This window comes from Suncus etruscus, chromosome 12 (genome assembly GCF_024139225.1).
Source record: "Suncus etruscus isolate mSunEtr1 chromosome 12, mSunEtr1.pri.cur, whole genome shotgun sequence".
Classification (NCBI taxonomy): domain Eukaryota; kingdom Metazoa; phylum Chordata; class Mammalia; order Eulipotyphla; family Soricidae; genus Suncus; species Suncus etruscus.
In genome coordinates, this window is record NC_064859.1 from 71,946,546 (window position 1) to 71,973,419 (window position 26,874).

The 26,874-nt window shown below is 36.6% G+C and overlaps 1 protein-coding gene across 1 annotated transcript in view; it reads left to right on the plus strand.

Annotated features, from left to right (window-relative positions):
• Positions 1-26,874, plus strand: part of RNF144A (ring finger protein 144A) — a 138,124-nt gene that overhangs the window by 19,128 nt on the left and 92,122 nt on the right. Inside the window, exon 2 of the mRNA XM_049784555.1 lies at positions 11,660-11,862. The gene's annotated coding sequence lies outside the window, so the exon portion shown is untranslated. The remainder of the gene's footprint in view (positions 1-11,659; positions 11,863-26,874) is intronic.

Here is a 26,874-nt window from a genome sequence, read left to right on the forward strand (position 1 = left end):
GCACCCTTGGATTATTCTGGATGACCGTATGGCATGTGGATGAGAAATACAGCTCTAACAGGACATATCAATAACTTTTTAGGTTTTACAAAGGATGGTGTTATGATTTTACATACATCCAAAATATATTCCCAACTAGTTTGTAAGTATTTAGGATAGCAGAGATGTCCACATTTTACTTTTCAGTCTATTCCCAAATCATTTTCTAAAATGTCCTCCATCATGATAAACACTAAAATAATAAATGAAGTTGCAGTCTTTACTGTGCAGGATCCAGAGTTGGGTTTTCAGCACTTTGTGTGTAGTTCTGGAAACCCTGAGACTAACGGCTGACTCTAGTGACACCAGTATTGCTGAACCCAACTATCTGCAGGAGTGACCATACTTTATTGAGAATTATGTGGGAGTGACTTCCATCCTGCATACCTTTAGTAAGTGAGACTTCTACAACTCTCAACCAGTTTTCAGGGTTTGTTTCAATTTTGTATTTTTTTGCACCATGTTCAGTAGTGTTCAAGGTGTAAGCTTGACTCAGAGTTCAAGGTTGTACCTCAGGTACTCCGTGAAAGCAAATTAGGTCCTCCTGCACACAGAACATGTATTCCAACCTCTTGATCTCTCTCAGCTCCAAGATATAATGATTTTCTTCTCAGTAGTATTTAATATTTAACTATTGCTGATAAAGATGAGAAAATGCTTTTTTTTTTTTTTGGTTTTTGGGTCACCTGGTAATAGTCCAGTGTTACTCCTAACTATGCACTCAGGAATCACTTCTGGCAATGCTCAGGGATATGGGATTTCAGGTATCTAATCTGGGTCAGTCATGTGCAAGACAAGTGCCTTATCCACTGTGCTATGTCTCTGGCATCTAGATTTTTTTCTTTTTTTATATATTTTTTCTTTATTTAAACATATTGATTACAAATATGATTGTGATTAGGTTTCAGTCATGTAAAGAACACCCCTCTTCACCAGTGCAACATTCCCACCACCAATGTCCCAAATCTCCCTCTATCCCACCCCACCCCCACCTGTACTCCAGACAGGCTTTTTAGTTCTCCATGTAGTATAACTGCACTCACCATTCTTTGTGGTGAGCTTCATGAAGTGAGCTGGAAGTTCCAGCCCTCCTCTCATTGTCTCTGAGGATTGTTGCAAAAATGACTTTTATTTTCTTAAAACCCATAGATGAGTGAGACTATTCTGCATCTCTCTCTCCCCCTCTGACTTATTTCACTCAGCATGATAGGTTCCATGTACATCCATGTATAGGAAAATGTTATGACTTCATCTCTCCTGATGGCTGCATTATATTCCATTGTGTATATGTACCACAGTTTCTTTAGCCATTCGTCTGTTGAAGGGCATCTTGTTTGTTTCCAGAGCCTGGCTATTGTGAATAGTGCTGCAATAAATATAGGTGTGAGGAAGGGTTTTTTGTGTTGTATTCTTGTGTTCTTAGGGTATGACCCTAGGAGTGGAATTGCTGGGTCTGATGGGAGCTCAATTTCCAGATTTTGGAGGAATCTCCATATCGCTTTCCATAGAGTTTGGACTAGATGGCATTCCCACCAGCAATGGATAAGGCATCTTTTACTCCATTTCCTTAATTTAAAGTGAGAGACAATGTTTTTTATATGTTAATTGTGATAGTCACATCATTTACCAATTTTACTACTGCAGATTTTCTTTTTAGATTAAATATTTAATCACACATTAGAGTTATTCAGTTATTCATTATTAAATTTCAAACTTAAAATGCCTTCAACAGTGTCCACTTCACTCAATCAATGTACCCAATTTCCCTCCCACCCCCAGCCTGCTTCTTGAATGGGCATTTTCCCCTCCATCATTGTACTGGTTTTCCCTTTCCTAATGTCTCTCCCCCCATCTCTAATCCAGTGGCAAGCTTTCCCCTGAAGAACAGTTCTTCTGCACTTTGTTTAGATTGCTTTTGATCTTTGTTATTCTCTTATGAAGTTTCTTTACATCCCACATAAGAAAGAGATCATTCTGTGTCCATCCCTTTCTCTCTGAATAGTTTCACTCAAATATGATACTCTCCTGATATATCCATATAATAGAAAATTACATGACTTTTTTTTCTTACTGTCCAGTAGTATTCCATTGTGTATATGTATTATAATTTCTTTATCCAGTCATCTGTTCTTAGGCACTTGACTAATTGACTTAACTACTGTGACTAGTGCTATAATGCATGTAAGAGTGTAGATGTCTTTTCTTTATAGTACTTATGGATCATAATAATATAATATGAAGAATGGGATTGCAGGGTTTTAATGGACTTCAACAAAAGGCTGAATTAGTTGACATTCCCACCAACAGTGAATGGGACACCCCTTTACCTGTCATCCTTGCTAACACTGGTTTTTATTGTCCTTTCTGATGAGTGTAAGGTTATTTAATTGTTTTGATTTTTATTTCCCTGATGATTTGTAATATAGAGTATTTTTAATGTACCTTGTTTTTTTTCTTTGAGGAAATTATGTTCATGTCTTTTACCCATTTTTTTTTGATGAGGCTAAGAGAAAGTTCTACCAGTGCTTTATGAATCTTGGTTGGTAATCCAGTTTAATGGATGGGTGGTGGCCAATAATTTCCCTAAATTTATGTGTTCATGTATTCTGGATTTTGCTTCCTTTGCGTTAACTCAGTGGGATTTTTTGGTTGTTATTTTGTTTGTTTTGGGGGGGCCCACATTTGGCATGCTCAGGGATTCCTCCTGTCTCTGCACTCAGGAATCATTCTTTGTGGCTTGGGAACCATATAGGTTGCCAGGGATTGAACCTGGCCAACACTCTGCTCCCTTCCCCCTGGTTCTATTCCTTTGGCCTGGTGTCACAGTATTTTATATTGATTTGTCCTATTTCAATTAGAGATACCGGTACTCTTTCTATTCTTTTTTTTTTTTTTTTTTTGAGGAGAGTTGGTAAATTAGCCACGAAATATCAGGAATTGAACATAAGTTGGCAACATGGAAGCCAAATCCCTCATCACCTTTATTATTCTTCCACCCGCCCGTTCATTCCACTCCTGTTTCTTCCTTGAGCTGCTTCTTTTTAATCATCTTGAATGTCTAGTTTTCATTCCCAGACTAAATTATCCCAGTTATTCTGAAGGTGGGATTGAAACACCCACCCTGTGGGCTCTTCTTTCTCAGGGTGGCCATCTCCCTCTGCTGGTTCCCCTCTAAACTTCTCTAAACCTCTACACTTCTCATTTGTGCTGACACACACTCTTCTTCCTGGAATATAGCCCCTTTTCCTCCCATCATTCCCACTTGGAGGAACCCAGGGCCAACTTAATCCAGCTTACACTGTGCACAGCCTTTGAGTGTGTATAGTTCCTTTTGGCCCTTCAATGACTGCCTGGTTTTAGGGTTTCCACGGTTGTCTGGCAAGCCATTATGCCCTAGGCTTTGAAAAAGCACATCTTGGGATTTATTTCTATCACTCACCTCTCACTCCCTGGACTGAGCCTGTGTATGCAGATGCTGAGATAGGCAAAGTATGAGGCCTAACACTTTATCATTGGTTCCCCTTTTTTGGCACCACACCCAGTTGTGTTCATATGTTCTTTAGACTGTTACCTGCTTGTATACACAGATGGCTTCTCACAATGTCACTCGATTATCTCCTGTGAATCCCTGTGGTCAGCAGAGCAGTATGTGCTGGGAGGCTGAGACATCTGTTACAGGAACAAACAACCTGGAAGCATCTTTTCTATTTTCTTCTCTCCTCTGTCCAGTTCCCTTTCATTCTGCCCCCAGATGCTTTGGAATCTCTGAAATGTAACTTCTTACTGAGATTGTCCCTGCTCCCCTTGACTGAGTCAGGCCCATTTCATTTCTTCTCCTCATTAGATTTCACTTAAATGTCACCTCTTCAGAGGAGGCTTGCTGAGCATGCCAAGATCATAGCATCTTTTAATTTTATTTTAGTGTTTACCTCTGATACATACATATCATATATGTGGATAAATACACAAAATTTGTCACAAAATGTGTCACAAAATTTGTAGTATTGTACATACTTAACCCTAATATTTTTTTCTCCTAACATATTTTAGTGAATCCAGATACTTTTAGTTTATTGAATTTATCAAGGATTAATCTTATCTAGGATTCACTGGTAGAAACTATCTTTGAATTGTTGTATATATAATTGTTGAAAACATCTTAGTACTTTTTATTGTTTGTTTTTGGATCATACTTGGTGGCACTCAGGAGTGACTTCTGACTCTCAGAAGTCACTCCTGGCAGCTTTAGAAAAGACCATATGGGATGTTGGGATTCAAACCGGGGTCCATCTTGTATTGGTCGAGTGCAAGGCAAAAACTCCTTACTGCTGTGCTATCGCTCTGGCCCCTTAGTAAATTTTTAATGTATTTTTTGCAATAGTTTAGCTTTTTTAGGTTACTGCAAATGATAGGAAACTGTATTAGTAATTGGATGTTATATTGCATCCTTGTTTATATAAGGTAATGAATTAATTAAATCACATTGAAATGGAATAAAAATTGATACTGAGGTATAGGTATAGGCTGATTAAACAAGAAACATCTCTGATACTTGAATATCATAATGATCAATAGTACTTTAAGAAATTACTCAAAGAGTGGGCCCGGAGAGATAGCACAGCGGCGTTTGCCTTGCAAGCAGCCGATCCAGGACCAAAGGTGGTTGGTTCGAATCCCGGTGTCCCATATGGTCCCCCGTGCCTGCCAGGAGCTATTTCTGAGCAGACAGCCAGGAGTAACCCCTGAGCACCGCCGGGTGTGGCCCAAAAATCCCCCCCCCCCAAAAAAGAAATTACTCAAAAAGTTTTGTGAAGCTGATGCATTTTTACTTAGTCTGGACGCCTTGAGAGCAGGTAGGTCCCAGTCTAGTTTTCTCTGTCACACTCAGCAACTGCTGGGTAGTGCAGAAAAGGGTTGGTTCAGGGAAGAATCATTGCTACAGATGTTTCTGCTAAAATCCAATACATGAATTCCAAAGCTCTGCAAAAAATACCAGACAGGGAACTGCACTGACTCTGCACAGCAGCCCATGCACTTTGTTTATGAGAGCACTCCCAAGTTTGGTGCTCAGTCCATCAAAAATGACTAGCAGCTGCCACAGCTTATGTGGAATATATAGATTTAAAAATCTCCTCGGAAATGCTGTCATACTTTATTCCTGTGTGTTTATGGTGCGGAGGCATTGCACATCAAAAATAGCTCCCTGATAGCGGGGCTCTGGGAAGGGGGCTCTGCAGACACACACAAAGCACACCCCCTCTGGAAGAGTTCTCTTTCTGTCTTTTTATAAAGCAGCTAAAAATGCTTCCTGTGGTCAGCGCACCAGCTGAGCAGAGAATTTTTCTTTCCTGTTAAAGATTATAATTCTATTCAGAGGCTCTTAATACCTGGGGGAAATGACAGAAGTATGTATTAAGGTAGACTATACTGTATTTGTCTTTTGTTTGAAGCCCCTAAATGTATTGCCAACAAAAAAATGGCAGAATAGATTGCAAAACGGAAAAACAAATGGATTGCATTTTCTAGCCTCTGAATCTTAATGCAGTCAGCATCCAAAAGGAGTTGCCTTCTGCAGGCAAAGAGGCTTGCTTTGGAGTGGGATCAAGATTTTCTCTCTGCCTTTCCATGAATCTCAGCTGCTGCCTTAAGAGCATTGCATGAGATGGAAACTTTCTCAACTGCACATAGCCAACACTTTCAAATTGATATGTGTGTTTATCCACCATAATCTCCGAGGTCTACTTGGATCTAAACAGTTTTTGCTCCCTTTGAAATATCTAAAGAGAATAATTGATTTTTTTTTTTTTTTTTTTTTTTTGCTCTCCAACCAGAGGCACTGGAAAAGCAGCTGATTGAGATGCTAGTGCCTGTGTCCCTGAGGACGAGATGCTGCATTCTAGAAAAGAGAAAATTGGGAAAATAATTATCCTTTTACTTTTTAGTTGCTATCATTTTTAGTAACAGATTTATTGAGATTCAATTCACAAATTAAAAATTCACTAATACACAGTGTATAGAGTTTAATTTTTTTGTTACCCTCACCAAGATGTGCGAATGCATTTCATTTCCAGAAATCTCTCTCTGGCACTCCTTATTCTCATCTGAAACCTACTAATTTACAGTATGTTTCCTTAGATTTGCCTTTTGTGCAGAGTACATATACATGCTTTTATGTCTTAAGTTTTCATGGCTAGTATGGTATGATGTGTAAGGTTTCTGCATGTAATAGCATGTAGCGATGCAATTTATTTTTAATTCCAAATTCATTGCATGAATAAACCATATTTTTTCACACTCATGAGTTAATAGCCATTCAGATTATTCTGTGGGATTCTTTTTTTCAGTAGCCATTTGGAATAATGCTTTTGTGACCAGTCAGGTGTGGTATTTTGTGTAGACATTATATTAGATCTATTGGACATACTCTTAAGTGAATTATTTGGGGGTCAAAATGGCCACTCTTCATTTAATATGTTGGAAAGTGCTAAATTATTTTCCAAAGCAGCAGCATCCTTTTATATTCACAGCAGCAATGTGTAAGGGTTCAAGTCAAAGGTCTATATTTTAACTCACTCTTGCTATTATCTTGCTATTATCTCCTTTTTTGATCCTATTATTTTAATGAGTGTGAAGTGGTATCTTGTGGCTCTATTTGCATTTCCTAATTTTATAATTGTGAATATTTTAATATGAATGTGTTTTGGAGCAATGTGCTTCAAATACCTTGCCCAGTTTTAAATGTTAATCTTTTAATTATTGACTTGCCAGTTTTCTTTATCTAGATCTAAGATACTCTCATGTTATTTTCAGTTTATTGATTGGAAACATTGGCTACGTAAAAACTTTAAATTTTTACAGAATCCTATTTCATGTGATTTTTTTAAATTTTTGTAACTTAGTGAAGAAGCTGGCATCTGATTTACAGTGATAAGGATTTCCTCGTTCTTTTTCAGGAGTTTTATCATTTTAATTTCTTTTTTTGTTGCTGTTGATTTTTGGGCCACACCCAGTGACACTCAGGGGCTACTTCTGGCTATGTGCTCAGAAATTGCTCCTGGCTTTGGGGACCATATGGGACACCAGCTCATAGAAATTCGTCCTAGGTCAGAGTGTGCAAGGCAAATGCCCTATGACTTGTGCCCTTGGAATTTTATAGTTTTATTTTAGTGATTCATTTTGTGCTCTGGTGCATTTGTGTATGTGTGTCACTTGCAAGATTTGTGTTGATGTTTATGATTTGATATAAGTACTGTTTGATAATAAAACTCATTTACTCATTGTATTGTGATAGCATCACTGTCAAGAAGCCATTAACTGTAAATATAAAGCACTATATAGTTCTTATTATTAGTTGGTGAATAGTACTATATTAATAGTATTAAGTCACCTAGTCCATGAACCCAAGACAACTATTTAGTTTAGATTTTTAGTATTTTTTTTGGGCCACACCCGGTAACGCTCAGGGGTTACTCCTGGCTATGTGCTCAGAAGTTGCTCCTGGCTTGGGGGACCATATGGGACACCGGGGGATCGAACCGCGGTCCGTCCAAGGCTAGTGCAGGCAAGGCAGGCACCTTACCTTTAGCGCCACTTCCCGGCCCCAGATTTTTAGTATTTTTGTTTTGTTTTGTTTTGAGTCACACCTGGTGATGCTCAGGGGTTACTCCTGGCTATGTGCTCAGAAATTGCGCTTGGCTTGGGGGACCTAATGGGATGCTGGGGATCAAACCCAGGTCTGCCATGAGTCAGCCACATGCAAGGCAAACGCCCTACTGCCATGCTATCACTCTAGCCCAATTTTTAGTTATTTTTTATAATAATGTTTTGGTATATTTCAACATACTAAAATTGCATATCTTTTGTTACACTTTATTCCTAAGTATTTTATTATTTTGGATGAAATCCTAAAGTGTGTATTTTCTAATAATATGAATTTTGCTAATTTCTGCCTTCCAATTAGAATCGTTATCTTCTTAGTATAGTGATAAGGTAGACTTTTTACCTGCCATTATCCTGAGTCTAGCAGCGTTGCTTCTCTATAATCCTCCATTTTGTTTTCTTTTACATTAATGTTTCTGCCATAGCTTGCTAATTTCATTGCATTTATTTTATAGCCATACCTTGGAGATATTTTAGATTTGGTTCCATACTATCACAGTCAAAAGAATATTATAGTAAAGTGATTCACATAATTATTTTGTTTTCCCATTGCATATAGAAATTATCTTTATACTACACTCAAGCTTTTACTTTTGTAATGACAGTTTATCTAATAAGAAACAAATTGCAGAACTATTCACACCATCATTTGAGGCTTCAGTGGGTAATAATAATTTTTTTCCATAGTGGAGGTTCTTGCTTTAGTGTGGTGGTTGCTAAAGTCTGGATGATGGTAACAGCTTCTTCAAATAAGACTTATGAAGATTGCTTTACTTATTGACTTCAGTTGCACAAAAGAGATTTCAGTTGCATATGTTTCTGTTTGATAACATCTACTCCCACCAGAAGAACTCTCAAACTTTGAATCAGTTCTCTCAAAAATTAGCCCTTTTTAGCATTTAAATTTATGTAATAGTTTGCATCCTTTATAGTCATTTTAACAATATTTGCAGCATATTTATCAGGAGTAGATTGAATGTCATGGATCCACTTTGTTGTTCATTTATGAGAAGCAGCTCTTCATTAAAATTTTAGCATGAAATTGCAGCAATTCACCCAAATGTTCAGACTCCACTTGTGATTAGAGTTTTCTTGCTATGTCTACCACATCTGCACTTCCTTCCCCCCATGAAGTCTTGAACCCATCAAACTCATTCATTTGTTTGGAATCATCTTTTCTCAAGCTCCTAATAACGTTAGTATATTATTGATTTCCTCTCACAAATTATGGAAGTTTTTTTTTTTAATAATTATTTTAGGGGCCAGAGCGATAGTGCCTTTGTCTTGCATGCTGCTGATCCAGGACGGACCTGGGTTCAATCCCCAGCATCCCATATAGTTCCCTAGGAATGATTTCTGAGCGAATAGCTAGGAGTAACCCCTGGGCATTACTGGGTGTGGTCCAAAAAAAAACCCCAAAAATTAATTATTTTATATTAAATTAAAATTTAACCCATATGATTTTTCATAGCTATACATAGTTGAACTTCAGGAGTCAATATTCTAACACAAATTTTACCACCAATGTCAACTTCCCTCCACCAACATCTCTGGGTTCCAAACCCCATATTATAGATGTTCTTAATAGCAACTGAAAATGTTGAAATATTTCCTAACGGTTTTCCACTTACTTGTCTAGAACTACTAGAGGGATTTCAATCTGCGGTAGCTGTGAAATACTGAGAAATATATTTCTTTTTCACCAATTTCTCCCCTGGTATTTTAGTTGTAATTGGGGGTTTCACACATTTGATTAGTACTCAAATTTGGTATCAGAGTGCTGGAGATCATTTGTGGCTCCTGAAGTACAAAGAACAAAGTCATTGGAATTTCATTATATGGAAATCAAACTTTCAGTTCTCATCTGTACTGAGTTATATTCAGGTGCCCCAAACTTTATGTCTTAAATATTCAGACTTAAAAGTCAGAAAATATCATCTCATCCATGGGCTATAGAATGGATGATATACTAGCAGGTGTGAACATAATAACATGAATCTCCTTGTCCATATTCATACTAGAGCTCCTGGCTGATCAGGTAAATTGTCAGAAAGCAATAATATTTTATTTCTGAAAATATTTTTTCTAATTAGTATTAAATTATGGGCTTTAAGCCCAACAGTGTGCTGAAACTATTCAGAAAACCTTACTATAAACCAAAGTAGTGTTCTGTTAAAAAATAGATTTATCTTTATTCTTGAGAATTCTATAGTGTTCAGGATGATAAACAAGCCTTAATTTCAACCTAAAGAAATCAGTTATATTAGATTTTAACAAGAGGCATCCTGCTATTTAGCACTCTGATTCATTTATAATTTCTCTTTATAAAGGTCTGAGATAGTATCTTTTACTAATATAACAGTTTCATCTCTTTTTTTTTTTTTGTGTGTGTGTGTACGTGTGTGTGTGTGTTAAAGGGGGACATTTTGGTACAAATCTACACCACTCAGGGACTGTTTTTTAATTGTGAGTTAGAATCAGGAAACCATATTTGTACCAACAATGATCGGCAACAGCAAGGCAAGCATCCCATGTACTACTGTCTCTTTAACCCCTATTTTGTCTATTTGAAATTATTTTATTTAGCACATTATATTTTAATAATTTTCTTAGATCTTCTGGATCACCTGCTGCAACTTTTTCATTAGCACTTGCTGATTCAACTTAACAGCTTTTTGTTATGAATTTGGGTGGTTCCTTAGTCTCATGTAATAAACTCTATTAACTTCAACTTTCAACTTTTTCTCACCTTCCTAAACCATCATAGAAGTGAAGAAATTTGGGCTTTGCTCTGAATTAGGTTTGGGTTTCAAAAAGTGCTTGTCGGGTCAATTTTTTTAGACCAATTACTATGAAAGGAGTAAGGCATTTATTTTCTCATTATTTCTGCATTACTGGGGTCCCCTTTCCATTTCCTCCAAGAACTTATCCTTACATATAAAACTTGACTAACTGGTATAAGAAACCTAACATTGGGCTTGTCCACTTTCCAGATGCCATCTCATTAAACCAAGCTCTTTTTTAGCTTTTGTTGTGAAGAAAAGTCATGCTACACTTCCTTTCCCTTGAACATTCAGAGATCATTGCAGGTTTACACATTAACCTAATTTCAACATTGCTGTGTCTCAATCTTGAGGAAAGAGAAAAAAATGGAGAAATGATTGATCAGTAAAATTGTCAGAAGAGAACTCCCACAACAGATATCCAGGCAAATTTTTTTCTTTTAATAAAGATGATTTGTCACTTCCAAACATTATAAAAGTAACATGAATGATAACTGATCATAGATCAAGATAAAGGGTATAACATCTACAGAACAGTATGAAGCATTAGAGAATTAACCAGAATGTGACATAACCATGACATTAACATGTAGCTGGGGAAATAGTACCAAGATTTTTGTTCGAGAAAGTTCTACTACAAACCTTTTATTCATAAAACATGCAGTATCTGTGAAATGTATCAAATAAAAGTACAATGCATATAGGTATGCCTGCCTCTTTTTCTTAGTAGTAGTTGTAGGGATTACAACTACTAATGTGCTGTTTTTAATAAGTTGAAATAGCAAGATTAGGAGACAGGCTTGAAAATCAATAATCTTCTGTGGACCTCATCTCTTGCTGGATTAAGTGGGAACAATATAGCATAGAATTGGAAAAGGAGGCAGAAAGGAGTCCTAAGAACACTTTTTGGAATTGTCAATGTTGGTGGGTTTATTTGTCAGCTTCTTGGGGGATTTTGATAGTTTATGAAGTAAATATGAGATTCTTCTCCAGTGAACTATGATTCATTTTAACTACTTGATCTACTAAGATATTTAGCTGTTGTGTCAATGATCTTTTTGACTCGAAGGTTTGAGAGATCAAAGCTTGGAAGAGGTTTAAGTTAGCATGATGATCTTGCCATTCTCTCCCTGCTGACCCTTTCATCAACATTCATGTATCTTTTTTCATCTTTCCAGGCATTGAGTCCCTTGCTACATCAAATACTCTCCCTGGCCATCCTCCAGATCCCAGGAAACAAAAAGCCAGAGTGTGTCCCCCACTTTCCAACATGGACAGCCTGCAATGAAGGCAGGAGCCAGCTGAGTGCACCCAACCTTCTCCTGAAGATTCAGAATTAGCCAGAAGACAATCTCCCTCTTCCCATCAGAATTTCTCAGAGGTAAATTTGAATTTGAAGAGAATTTGTATTTGAGAGCAAATGAAGGTTTGAAATCCTTCAAGTGTGTCTTCCTTTTGGACTCTCAGCATACTGTTGAAAAGAACTAGAGGCCTACCTGGAAAAATTTGTCTATAGTTCAAAGTCATATCATAAAAACTTACCTAGAATGTATACCAGATTGATTCTTAGGGGTGTTTCTCATTAAATTATATTAAAACATACTAGTCATTAATACTTTATATAGCTTTTTACATAGATCCTAATGTGCTGCTTTTCATAAGTTTAAATAGATTAGAAGACAGGCTTGAAGATCTAGGTGACATGGTAAAATTGTTAATAAATGGTGATCAGAGATATGCACACCTGTGCTGTGTCAGATGCTTTTCTAACTGGGACACACACTGACCACAGAGACATAAGCCCCTGTTCTTATTAGTATCCTACTTTCATGTGTTGTGAGTGACATTGGGCAGAGACAGGCACAGAAACAGACTACATGTGGTCTCTACAGGATGAGGAAATAAATGGACATATTTCAATACAAGACATATATGTGGAGGGGAGAAAGACATACTTTGAAAATGAGATCAGATTGCAGTGTTTATTGAAGTTGTAGGGGACATTTCATTTAGGAGAGGTTATTTGCACATGGATTTGAGGAACTGTAAGAATAGCACTTGAACTTCTGTGTTAAGAGCAATATAGTTAGCATAAAATGGGAGTGCAGAAGCTCTTCAACTAGCCCATACATGTAAACACATTGGAGAAAACAAAGAAGGTAGGTGTTTGGAACAGGGCCAGCAAAGACCACTGATTCATGAGTGAGGGGGCAGTAGGGAATAGGAGGAAGCCTACAGTGCCTGACATCACCGGATGTTGGAATAATCTGGTTTTTATGATGGGAAATCAGGGTGAGATTTTAAGGAGAGGAGACATAAGATCTACATTCCATCATAATAAGATCGTTCTTGTTTTTATATTAAGGATAGATATTAAAGGGATGGTGGATGAAGGAGAATCCAGAAGACAAGAGAAAGGCCATTAGAGGAAATATCTTGTTAGTAATTTAGGAAAGAGATGATTGCTGAATGGGAGCAGTGGAAAGTGGTCACACTTTGCACATATTTTGAAGATACGTTAAGATCACCTGATAGTGACATATACAGTAGAATGTAATAAAACTACACAGTCAAAGTAGCAGGCTACAAAATAAATGCATAGAAGTCTATTGTAATTTTACATGAAAACAATGAAGTGACTGAGAAAAAGAAATGTCATTTATAATATGTCCAAAAACATTATATACTAGGGAATCAGCTTAACAAAAGAATGAAAGACTTATTCAAAAAATGACAAGTTTTTCATTATTCTATTTAAGCAAATAAATAGAAGATACTTGGAACTATAACAGTATTTCTTGCTCATAGATTGGAAAATTTAACATAATTAAAATGATGATCTTACCTAAAACACTATTACATATGCAGTGTAATTCCATCAAAATCCTCGTGACCTTCCTCAAGGACATGAAATATATACTGTTAAAATTAATACAGAATGATAAAAATCCTTGGCAAACCAAAGTAACTGAGGGAAAAAGTTGAGAATCATTCATTCCCTAACATTATACTTCTAACTGTAAACCTATAATGATCGCTGTTATACTAGAATGAAGGCAGGCTCTCAAAAAGAAAGAATAGAATTCAGTTGCATAGATACACCCTTGGTTATTTGGACAGTTATTTTTCTATAAAGGAATAGGTATATGAAATAGAGGAAAGAAAACCTCTTCAGCAAATGTTAGTAGAAAACTGGTTGACTACATGCCAGAAAATTGAATCTGGGTCCCTACCACACACCATATATATGAGTTAATTTAAAATGAGTCTAAGATCTGTATTTATAAAATACACTCGGGAAAACACAGAGAAAATTCTCGGACATTAACTTCAGAGGATATTTAGGGGTCAATTTATTTGGTAAAGAAAACAAGCAAAAATAAACAAATAAGATTATCAAACAAATATTTTATATTACAAGAGGTAAGAGATAAAAATATATAAGAAGATACCTTACAAAATGAAGAGAACGTTTGATCAATGGACCAAATATTCATGATACATAAAGTACTCACAAAACAAAAATATGAAATCCAAAGACTCTATCCATAAATGGAAAGAGGGGTAAACAGACATTTCCCCAAAGAAGGAATATAGGTAACCAACAGACATATAAAAAGTGTTCAATATCACTGATTAATAGGGAAATAATAGTCAACACAATAGTCAGGTATCACTTTAAATGATCTGAAACTAGATAATACTGTCAGGGATGTAATGAAAAGGAACACTCATTTACAGAGTAGGGAGTTTTTACCTAACACAACCTCAACGAAAAACAGTATAGAGACTTTTCATAAGATTAAAATAGAAATTCCATTTTACCCAGTGGGCCTAATCTTTACAATATTTAGCATCTTTTTCATGAACACAAAAAGACTTATTCATAAAGATATACTCACACTAGGTTCATGCACTACTCTTTAGAATGGCCAAGGGATGGAAAAGCCTAATAGCTCTACTAAAAATTAGTGAGTGGATAAAAGCATGTGTGTATATGTATATATCTGTGTATATATATAATTTTTACTCAACTGTAAGAAAAGAAAAAACTCTGAGAAAAGTTCTGCATAAGTGTATATATATTGAACATAAATAAAGTGGGAAGGGGAGATAGCACAGCGATAGGGCCTATGCCTTGCAAGCTGCCTATCCGGGACAGACGGTGGTTCAAATCCTGACATCCCATATGGTCCCCATGCCTACCAGGAGTGATTTCTGAGTTCAGAGTTAGGAGTAACCCTGAGCACTGCTGAGTGTGACCCCGCAAAAAATAAAAACAAAAATAAAAAAAAATAAACAAAGTGAAAGACAATTGAATCTAAGCACCATACAGAGCAACCCTCAAGCACAGAACTGGGAGTAGACTTCAGCACTGTCTGGTGGCTGTCACCTTGAAAAATAGGAAGGGACCTGCAGGTAGTGATAGAGGGTATTGGCAATATAATGGTGGATGTGATGCAGTGACATGATATGCTTAACATATGATTGTAAATCACTGTAAATTAATTTTTAAAATGTAGCTCCTTATAGAATAGTTGGCAGGGATGGAGTAGAGGGAAATGCTTAGATGAGGCCAGGGACATGATATACCTAAATATAGTTGTCACCAATGGAAATGGGAAGGCTGAAGGTAAAGGAAGTTCCATTGCAGGTACAATAAGAATCCTAAGATGGTTAACTTTGAGTAAGTTGAGTTTGTGATCATAAGAATCCTAAATGAAAATGCTGAGTAGCCAGTATTGCCCAGATATGACAGTTTACTGTGGCGATCTGTGTGTTGATGTTATAGAAAATAATTGCCTAAGTTTGGTATTTAAAATAATAAGGTAGAGTTGAGCCTAGAATATTGGAGTGTTTTAGAGGTTGGGTTCTATGTGGAACAAGAGAAGAAAAGGAGCAAAGGATACAGAGGGAACAAACAGAGAGGTACAAATCCAATTGGAACTTTTAAAAGCTGCATGGAATTATTTTAGAAAATGAGAGTGAGGACCATGCCCATTGTAGTAATGCAGCAGCTGATATGAGAACTATGAATGGACGCCTTGGTCACTATCACTCAGGTCAGTAGTGCCATTGGTCAAAACAGGAAGGGATCTGGCTTTGTCGACAAAAACTTGGTTGGAGTGGAAGGAGTTTGGAGAAGAAGTTGTTGACAACTCCTTTTGAGAAGATTTTCTGAAAAGAGGACGAAATATATAGAAGGGTTAGTAGCTGTTGGGGCAAATGTAGTCTACTAAATTAGTTTTTCATTTGTGAGCATTCATATTTCTATGCTGATGGAAGTGATTCAGTGGAGAATTAAATCTTAATATGCAGGGCAGAGACTTGCTTAAATCATTTATTAGATAGCTAAGAGATGAATGTTTGTGTACAAGAAGAATGATTTACTTTAGGAAGAGTGCAGGTAATTACTTGTGGGGATAGATTATATGGTAGATACGTGGGTGTCAGGGTGATAGCTCTGAGAAGAGGAAGCACTTCATTGCTTCTATTTTTTTCGTCAAATTAAAAACTTAGTCACTAGCTGATATTGCCAGTGTGGAGGAGGAGGAATGGAAAGTTTAGCAATAAAAGGCAGGAATGAGGAGTTTGTAGGAATTTGTAAGAATGGTGGGATATTCGCTAGTGTTAAGGGTCCACTTAAAACTTGTCCCCATATGGGGCCAGAGCAATAGCACAGTGGATAGGGCATTTGCCTTTGATGTAGCCTACCCAGGTTTAATCCCTGGTATCCCATATGATCACCTAAGGAGTAATTTTGGAGTGCAGAACGAGGAATCCCTGAGTTGGGCCCACTATGGCCCCAAAAGAAACAAAAAACAAACAAACAAAAATAATAATGAAAGGTCATGCCCACAGATTGAAAGGCCCTGATCAGTGTGATTAATAGAGTGTTTTACTAAATTTAGCTTAGCAGGGGAGCTAGAGGTAGCACACAGGATGTCAAGAATTGATGTTCCTTTGACCAGCCTGGGAAAGAAGCAGAAAGAGCAAATGGTATAAGTTGACTTAAGGTGTGCACGAGAGAGATGACACCATGTTATGTTCACGTTCAGACAATGTGCCAGAGAGAGGACATCTCTAGGGAAGGAAGCAGGCATGAACAATAGAAGTAGATTTTAGGTTCATTGGCATGCTGTCCAGGTAGAGAAATTGAACAGAGACTGAAGCACAGAGGTGGTCCAGAGAACCTGAAATAAGGGACACTTGGGGGGACCTGAATTCTCAAGTTCTTTTCCCTGAGCCCTTGATGCTTATCATTTCCTTTGTCTTTTCTCTCTCTGCACTTATAAAGGGCCCTTGTAACATTGTACTGAACCCCTAACTGTAATCCAAAATTACTCATGTGACCTTTTGGTAATACAAAGATTTGGCCCACGTCATTGATGAGCGAAGGAGAAAGGTGAAAATTAATAGTTGAATGACCTTCCTTTCTCCACATGCATCGCAAACTAGATGCATTATAATAGTTCTTTTTAAGCCTTAATTTTGAATTATCACAACATTTTCTCTGTGCTTCAGATATAGTCTCCTCAGGTAGGTGGAACAATATCATAGCACCCTGGGAACAATGCACTGTATGGCCAGGGAACTACATTCTTTCTGGCATCAGCCCACACCCTCTCCCAGGACTTTCTGTTTGAGAATCTGTCTCTAGCAAATTCCAAGAACTGTGAAATGGCTTTAGAGTTACAAAAGATTCATACTGAAGAGGCCAAAATACCAGAAAATGACATTCTAACACCAGCCAAGATATTTTTTGAAAGTTTAGGCTTCATAAAGAGAAACACTCTTTATGAAATAATCCCCCTCCCTCATTCACACTTATGTGATTGAAAGAGCTAAATCTGAATGGCCATTTAGTTGAATTTTGTGTTGCAATGGAGAATGCCATTGGCTTAAAAAAAATCAATCTTTGGTGAAGAAACGTGAACTTGGCCTTGGCCTTGATTCTGTTTTGGGAATAGCTGGCATTTGGAAAGCTACAGCTGTCGATTTCTTTGCTCATTGCAGCTCAACTTCTGGCTGGTGAAGCTTTCAGGCAAAGGTCACTTTAAAACCCTAACTAGGATTGAAAATAACAGTACCCTACTTCACTTCTCATGGTTTCAGAGTGGCTAATGTGGTTAAATGAGATATTTTTAGAAATAAAAAAAACCAAAAAACCACAGAGATGCTGTTCTGAGATGTTAGGCTGAAGTTTCTATAAAAATGAATTATAACAACTGCATTTTCCACAATTATTTCCATTGCAATTTTGTTCTGTTCCTTTCCTTTCTCTTTGCCAGAGAGGAATTTGGGTCATTTTATATGTATCCTCTAAGCTCTAAGGAAATCTCCTGAAAAAGGATGTTAGTATCTCTTTAACAAAATTAAGTGGCTGTGGTAGTTCTTGATCAAGTCAGGAAGCTCCTGTTCTCTAGGACATTCAAGGTTTCTTTAGACAGATTAGGCAGATTGTTACATGCAAGGCCATGTCTTGAATTGTGAGTGAAGAAATAGGCAGGGTTTATGCCTATAGAAATAGGTTTTGCATTGACTGATATTAGTTGAGAACTCCATCTGATTCTTATTGCAGATACACCTTCCTTCAATGAGGACTGTGCAAATAAGTTCATGCATCCTGAAAATGCCCCCAAACCCCATATTTGCTATATTTTCCCAGTGTATACATACTTATGATGAACTTTCAGTTTATAAAATAGTCAGTGTTTAAAACATAATAAATAATAAAATGGGAACAATTATAACAATCTACCGTGATGAACGTTATGTGAATGTAGTTTTTTTTCTCAAACTATCTTATTGTGTGTAATCTGTGTGTATGTGTGTGTGTGGGGGGTATATTTTGACCTCAGTGATATTCAGAATACCTGGGTCCACTTCCAGTGATTTCCAGCTAAACTGGATCAAAAATGGACTGAGTGCAGTATTGCTCAGGCCTGTAGTTCTAGAGATTACTGGACCCACTCCCTTGATGCCTGGACCCTCTCCACGGGTCCTCAAACTTTTTAAACAGGGGGCCAGTTCACTGTCCCTCAGACCATTGGGGGGTCTGACTATAGTAAAAACAAAACTTATGAACGAATTCTTATGCACATTGCATATATCTTATTTTGCAATGAAGAAACAAAACAGATACAAATACAATATGTGGCCCGCGGGCCATAGTTTGAGGACTACTGCTAGACCCTCCAGGATTATACCCTGTGGTGCTGGGTTGGAATTGGAGCTCTAGAGCTGAAGGCAGTGCTGCTTAGGGGACATGTGATGCTGAGGCTCAAACTGGGGTCTCCTGCATACAAGGCACATATATATGTATATATGTACATATATGTATATATGTGTATATATATAACTGCTACAATCTCTCTGTGACCTATTTAAAAATTGTTACATGATTAATTAAAACAAATATAAACTGGAGTGCACAACTGATCTGGATGAGGCCCCACACCCCGAAATAGATAAATAAATAAAACCAATGAAAGTGAAATCAAAGTTAAAGGGGAGAATACTGTATTAGAAGAACAGCTCAAAATCAAGGAATCTTAGCCTGCAGTATATATGTGTGTGTGTGTATATATGTATGTACCACATAAATAATTTGCTTCTGCTTTTACACGGGCACTGTGCTTTACCATACTGTTAATAGTGATGTTTTAGGGATACTGTGCTTCAACACCACACCCATCACCATAGTGTCAGTATCCCTCCACTACTGTCCCGAGACCCCCTCTCACCTTCCTCCCAATCTATTTAGCAAAGTCTGTTCTGTAGGCTGCCTCACAGTCTGGCACCACTGACCTTTCTAAGTTCCTTACTATGTTTCTTTATTCTCCACAAGAGAGAGATCATTCTGTATTTGTCTCTTCCCTTCTGACTGCTTTCATTCATCATGGCACCCTCTATTTCTAACTCTGTAGCAGTGAATTGCATGATTTCATTTTTTCTTATTGCTGAATAGTTTTCCATTAGGTATATAGACTGTTATACTTGCATCAGTTCTTAGACACCTTGATTCTTTTTCCAGGTATATATATATATATATATATATATATATATATATATATATATATATATATATATATATATATATGTACATTGGGAGGGCATACCCAGTGATGCTCAGGGGCTACTCCTGGTTATTCTCTCAGAAATAGCTCCTGGCTTGGGGGACCATATGAGACACCAGGGATTGTACTGCTCTATGTCCTAGGCTAGCATGTGCAAGGCAGATGCCTTACAGCTTGCACCACTGCTCTGGCCCCGCCAGATATTATTTTATTGTGAATAGTGATGCAATGAATATAGGGGTGCAAATGTCTGTTTTAAATTATTGTTTTTGGGCAAGAGACTTATTTCACTACCACAATGTATTTTTTCAGTCTCACTACTATAATCACAAATATGAAAGTTCCTTTTTCTAAAAATAATAATTCAGTATATAATATGCATATCTGTAGCTAAACATGCAGAGCACACATTCTGCTTTCCCCCAGACATTCCCCTAGCTTTCTTGCACTCCTTTTGAGATGTTTAGACCCACCTGACTTGATTAGAAAGAGATAAGTACTTTTGTCTGTGAACTACTTCGCTTCGCCCCTCCCTCACCGCCCCCATGTGAATTGACTCTGAACAATAAAGATCATAGGAGGAGAGTCAGCTTTCAATACACGAAGATAGAAGTCTCCTCAACCCATACTTTTCTCGATTCTGTCTTGTTTTTTTGTTTTGTTTTGTTTTTCTGGGCCAGCGGTGCTCAGGGGTTACTCCTGGCTCTGTGCTCACAAATTAATCCTGGCAGGCTCGGGGATCATATGGGATGCTGATAATCAAACCCGGATCAACCGCATGCATGGCAAATGCCTTACCCACTGTGCTATTTCTTGACCCCTCTCATCGTTTTCTTAATCCTGTTGTGCCCCTGCTTTAGACCTCCTTCACCCAGAGCTGGATTCCGGCTAGTGAAACCTCTGCATATGTCTTTATATTTATAGATACCATATTTTATTTATGAATCTGTTGATGGATGCATAAGTTATTTCCCACATGGACTACATGGACATTTGTAAATAATGCTGAGAATATGGGAATGCAGCTGTTAGAGTTTAGAATACAGTTTCCTTTGTGTATATACCCAGAAGAGAAATGACTTGAATCATATGGAAGTTAACTTTTTTTGAGAAAACTCTATACTGTTTTACAGAGTGGCCCTTGCATATTACATTCCTACCAGTATAACACAAGAGCTTCCTTTTCTCTTTATTTTCTATGTATGTTATCTATTATATTTTGATAGTAGCAATTAAAACACGTGTGAGGTGATATCATTGTGGTACTGATTTCTGGGTATTAAAGAAATTGAGCACATTTTTTTTAGGGAGAAGTTGGCCATGTCTTCTTTATAAAACTATTCAAGCTCTTTGTTTTAAAATTGAATTATTTGGTTCTTTATATTGTTGAATTGTTTGAATCATTCGTATGTTTGTTTATTAATTCCATATTGGACAGACAGCTTGCATCTTTATTCTCACTCTATAGTTATAGTTTGACTTTCTATTTTGTTTGATGACTTTCTTTGTTTTGTAGAATTTTTTTGTTGTGTGTGTGTGTGTGGAACTCAACCAGTGTTACTTAGGGATTAGTCCTGGCTCTGTTCTCAGGGATCACTCCTGGCAGTACTGGGGGACCATAAGTGGTTCCAGAGACTGAAATGTGGTCAGCTGTATGCTAAAGTGTCAATTCCTATAATACCTCTCTGGACCTTTGCACATATTTATTAATTTCATATCCTCTCAACTAGTTTACTTTTCTTTTGTTGTTTTGCTTTTGGCATTAAATTAATAAAGTATTGTTAAGACTACTGTCAAGGAGCTTACCAGTTATAGTTTCTTTTAGGACATTTACTTAAAATCTTTTCAAAATATATTAATTTATAATAGTATTAATATCTCTACCTCTCCCTTATTTTAAGTCTTTAATTAATTTTAAATTGCTGATATCTAATTTTTCTTGCACTGTTCACTGAAAAGACAGGTTATTTTGCTATTATTTACTGGAGTCCTTTGTCAAAAATTAATGGACCATATATATGTGGATTTCCTCCTGGGTTTTGTACTATATTCTATTGATCTATGTTTACTTTTATGTCACTGCCATGCTGTTTTGATTACATTTATGTTGTAATATTGTTTGAAAACAGGAAATACTCAGCTTTGTTCTTTCTCAGAATTGTTCTGCTGCCTATTCATGCATACTTAAAAAGATAAATGATATACTTGAAATGATATTTTTAGCCATTGCTTTAGTTTTTAATGATTTTATTTCCAGTAGGCCAGAAGTTACAGCTTTTCTAACTACTTAAAAATCTCTATATAATTTTTAGATGGCTATTGAGGAATGTGCTAAGGTCCTGTGTGTGCTTCAAAACAATATTTTTAGCTGTAGCCAAGTCAAAAACAACAAAAGAAGCAACAACAAAATAACTGGGAAAGTTTCTCTTTTGGGAGTCAACATTTGAGTCTAAAGTGCAGTAGGATGATATTGACAGAGTGAAAGGCAGTCCAGGAACTGCAACTTCCTGTGCAGCTTATCTTAGAAAGTCACTTAGCTTTCGGACTCTGAATTTCATCACTGTCAAATAGAATGACTGTAGTGCTTTCCTCTCCTCTCAAAAGTGTCAGTTGTGAGGATTAGGTGTGCATAGATAAGGAATGGAAATATTTTTCATAAAATATAAAGAGCAATCGTATATTAGTTATGCAGGTATTAACTACTAGTTTTGAACTAAATGGAAATAAAACTATCCCCTGCAGACTATCTGGACCTGGGAAGGTAAAAGGAGTTAAGTGTGTGTATAGGTGTGTTACACCTAGACTCAACCTGGAGCCACAAAAGTTACAAGTAAGCTGACAGGAAGAAGCATCTGTGCTCACAGTGGTGAGATAGCCTAGACATTTTGATGGTCATAAATCTTTCTCTGATTGTGAAGGAGGATTAGAGAATTTGGGGGCAGCTGGCTTGGAATATATTCTATCATAGAGAGAAAAGGAAGCCTTAGAAAAGTTTGGTTCCAATCCCAATTTGCTGAAACCGTGTCCAGACATCTAGAGAGAAATGAAATAACCAATGGCATCTGCTGTGTTATTTGCATATCACTTTGGAGCTACAAAAGAACTACCATATGCTCTGTGCATTGTGATTTTATTGGCATATGCAATGTGCCTGTGATTTTAACTATTGCTCTTCTTATTTAGTTGAGAAAACCATGGTAGAAAATTATCTTGTTCAAGGCCATATAACTGGAGTTGATAGCAATGTTAAAAAACTGGGATACCAAGTTCTTTCTACCTCAAGAATTTGGAAAGACTCTTTAAGAGGTGACCAAATATTTGGAAAGCTGGCAGGACAATTTTGGAAAGTGGCTTGGTTCAGAATGGAAACTACTTAGATAGCATGATCATAAGAAGAGCCAGATGGACAGGGGGTGGTGGTAGTTGGGTGGGGTAGTTTCTGGAGTTTGCAGTTTTTGTAAGAATCTTTTTTAGTTTGGTTTTATTGGGGGCCACATCTGGTGGTACTAGGATCTACTCTGGGATCTGTGCGAAGAGTGTATTCCTGCTGGTAGTCAATGTACTATATGGCACTGGATTTTTCAACCTGAGCATTCTGCATGGAAACCACATGTTCAGCCTTTGTGACATTTCTTCATACCTAGTAAGAGCCTGTTTATAGAACTATAGAGCATTCAGGTTGGCCACCTAGCTCTTTGTAATTTTGTTCTCAATTTTGTTCGCCCAAATTAAAATCAGTGCTATGACAAAAGTTGAAGTGTATGTTACAGAACACAATCTCATCAACAATACTGCTGAAAATGTAAGTCGAGTACAATCTGGAGTTTTTAAAAATCAGAAGAAAGAACATATTATGGTTTTTTGATTCTACAAGTAAGTGAACTAAATTCAAGGATTAACAAGAACCAGGATGTTTTGTGTATAAATTGCTTCAAGATGAAATAAATCATATTTCATAATCTTTGAAGAGTTGTCTGGTAAAAGGATTTCCCATTACTTTTAGATATTTATTTATTTATTTGGTGGAGGGACTCAAAACACTTCCAATGGAACAGAGACTAAATAAAAATAATGTGGCTTAAGGAAGGGACTTGGTTTTTATTTTATTTATTTTTTTAATAGGAACAGACTTGAAAGATGTTTTCTCTTTTCAGGGTGGAGAGAAAGCTTAAAGGGTTGAGGACATAGTTTGTATATAATGCATCCCTGACACTTAATGTAGTTTCCCCAAGCACTATATGACATGATCCTCAAATGCAAAATGAGGAAGGATTAGCCTTCAATAGCCTAAATTGTTTCTCAAAAATAGTTAAACAAGAGAGTCCATACTCTAAAACTGGTATTGGAGCTAAATCTGGATCAATGTTGACTCTCTGGGAAAGGAGATGGAGGTATGTGGAAGGGGTGGATGTGGTCCAAGATTTTCATTCAAAGACCTGGCGGACAATTCGGTTACACCATCTGTATTTTCTTTAAATTCATTGTTAAAAAAATCAGCAATGCTCTTTTTGAATCTGTTGAGGACCTATCTTTGCTCTTAACCTCTGAAACTCAATTTCTAAATTTTACCTCCTGTGCTGCATTCCTTCATATTAAACAGACACATTGTGATATTAAAACTGCAGATAGAATATTAAGTATAAATTTTAATTCTCTGTCTTTCTTAGAGAAAACCACATCAATTTTTTTTCTTGGATGGAGCATCTCTCAGCAATATACAGGGTGTGGCTGGAGGGTACAGTCTTGGTGATTCTTGGCTTACTGAGCCAGGGTTTAAATGTGAGAGTACTAGTATGCAGTGATGGTCAGACCCTAAAATGCTTAGATTTATCTGAGCACATTGGTGATGGATGGGGGAGATACAGGACTAACCCAGTGTACCCTGGAGACCTCACTGTGCTATGAATGAACCAAGGTTGGTCACATACAATGTATGCTCTTTAGCCTACAAATGAGCTCTCCAAATCCAATCTTTTGTTTCTTTGGGTTATACACCCCAGATATTTACTACACATAAAAATTGGCCATTTTGAAAATCTAAAGCATATCATACTAAGGTGCTGTGTCTATAGAAATAAGTTAAGTAGAATCTGATACATAGAAAATATCTATTTGAGGGGCTGGAGAGATAGCATGGAGGTAGAGCATTTGCTTGATTGCTGAAGGACGATGGTTCTAATCCTTGCATCCCATATGGCCCCCCCCTCCCCCGAGCCTGCCAGGAGCAATTTCTTAGTGTAGACCCACTAAGTGCTGCTGGGTGTGACCCAAAAAACAAAAAAAAAAGAGAGAGAAATAAAATATCTATTTGAGATATAAAGCATAATTAATAAATACTTTAAATTTTATTTAATTAAAATATCATGTTTTACAAAGTTAGTGTTTGATTTTTTTAATTAGATGAAGTTTTATAATATTGACAAAGTTCTTCAAAGTTGGGTTTCAGGCATACAATGTATCAGGGCCAATCCTACCACCAATGTCTACCTCCCTCCACCATTGCTTTCATATAGGCCCATATTTCAACACCAGTTCCACTACCAGCGTCTACTTTCCTTCACCATCTTACCTACTTTTAGGTTATTGCACTGTAAATATATATCACATATCTGTTCCCATAAATCTTTTTTCCCTTCTACTTTCTACCTTCTAATTTTCTCACTAATTTAGGTACTATAAGTACCTCTTTCAAAACACTGTATACATTTAATCATTGAAATTGTTAGGTGACATGTTTAATTTGTTATTAATTTCATTATTTCATAGACTGATTGACATTGTGTCATGTAGGTATATATATTTTACTATCATATGATATTTATTAAGTTAACATTAAGCAATTAAACATATCCTCCTGTCAGTTTATGTTTGGGTTCTAATTTCCTATCGCAAAACATTGTTATTGATATTCTTATTCATGTTACTATATTATTGTCTTGGCTTTATACCAGAAGAGCATCAAAGCTCTTCAGAAGAGCATCAGAGCTAGTTAATGATAAATTTACCAAAAATGGATTTCCAATGAGGTTATGCCAAGTCCTATTATGATTAGTAACTAGTAAACATTTTGCTTTAAATTTCATGTCTAAAATCTTATATTTGACATTATTAGGATTCCTGACTTTTGCCAAATTCAGAGTGAAGTAAATTAAATAATGTTTACTTTCTTTTTCATATGTTCAATCTCCATCTGTTTCATCGGTTGTGCAAAAACTGTTTATTTACTTTTTTAAAGTGCATATTTTTATTGCATTGATTTTAAATCTCTATATATTCTGAGGAGTAGTGTTGTTGGTTTATGTGCTTAAAAGCATTACCTTTCAATCTGTATCATATGTTTTCATAAGGCATCTTACTGATTTGAGTGTATCAACTTAAACCGTTTGTATTTAGGTCCATTTATTTTAGATATTTTTTTTTATTCTGAAACCTTAACTTATCTCTTTATATTTTCTTTTAAGTATTTTGAAATGATTTAGAGCTAATTTTTTAGTGTGATGTAGGAAATTAATGTGATTGAGGACGATTTGAGCCATCTTCAGCAATAAAAGCAACAGATTAGGAACTAGAGCAATCATTACTACAGTGATTCTATTTCTGGCACCCCATACAGTACCATGAGCCCAACAGGAGTGGATAGACTACAGAACAAGTAGAGTAAGCTCTGAGCATGACCTAGTGTGGCCCCAAACAGAAACAAAGCAGACAGAAAGTAAACAGAATGCATTATTAAAATTTTGCCCATATTGCATGAAGTCTGTAGGTTAATATAGAAAGTATACTTGTTTTGGTTGGATCAGTTAAGCCAGAGAGACAGAAATAGATTGATTTAATTGATCTGTGATATTTAGAATAACTGGGCAAGGAAATATAATGTAATAGAGGGAGGTTCTCTAAATCACCCTTGACTAGAATATAGGAAGAAAGAAAAAGAAGGAAAGAAATCAAGGAGGGAAACTAAAGGAGGATAAAAGGAAGTAATGGGGAAACAGAGTTCAGGGAACTCAGGTATATTGTGATGTTAGAGAGTGGTATAGCAATAGACCCAACAACATGATAACATAAGACTTAATTTATAACCACCAAACTTTAACGTATGCCTGTAAAAGGGCAGATGGGGTTGGGCTGAGGTGGAGGTGCAAGAGAGACAGAACTGGTGGTGGTGATGGGGAGAATGGAAGAGAGACTGAAGGAGAACATGAACTCAGGTGAAATGAAGATGACTATGGTCATGGAATTAATTGGTGTTGGAATATTGTAAGCCTAAAATTTATTATCAATAACTTAGTAATTCAAGACTCTTAATTAAAAAA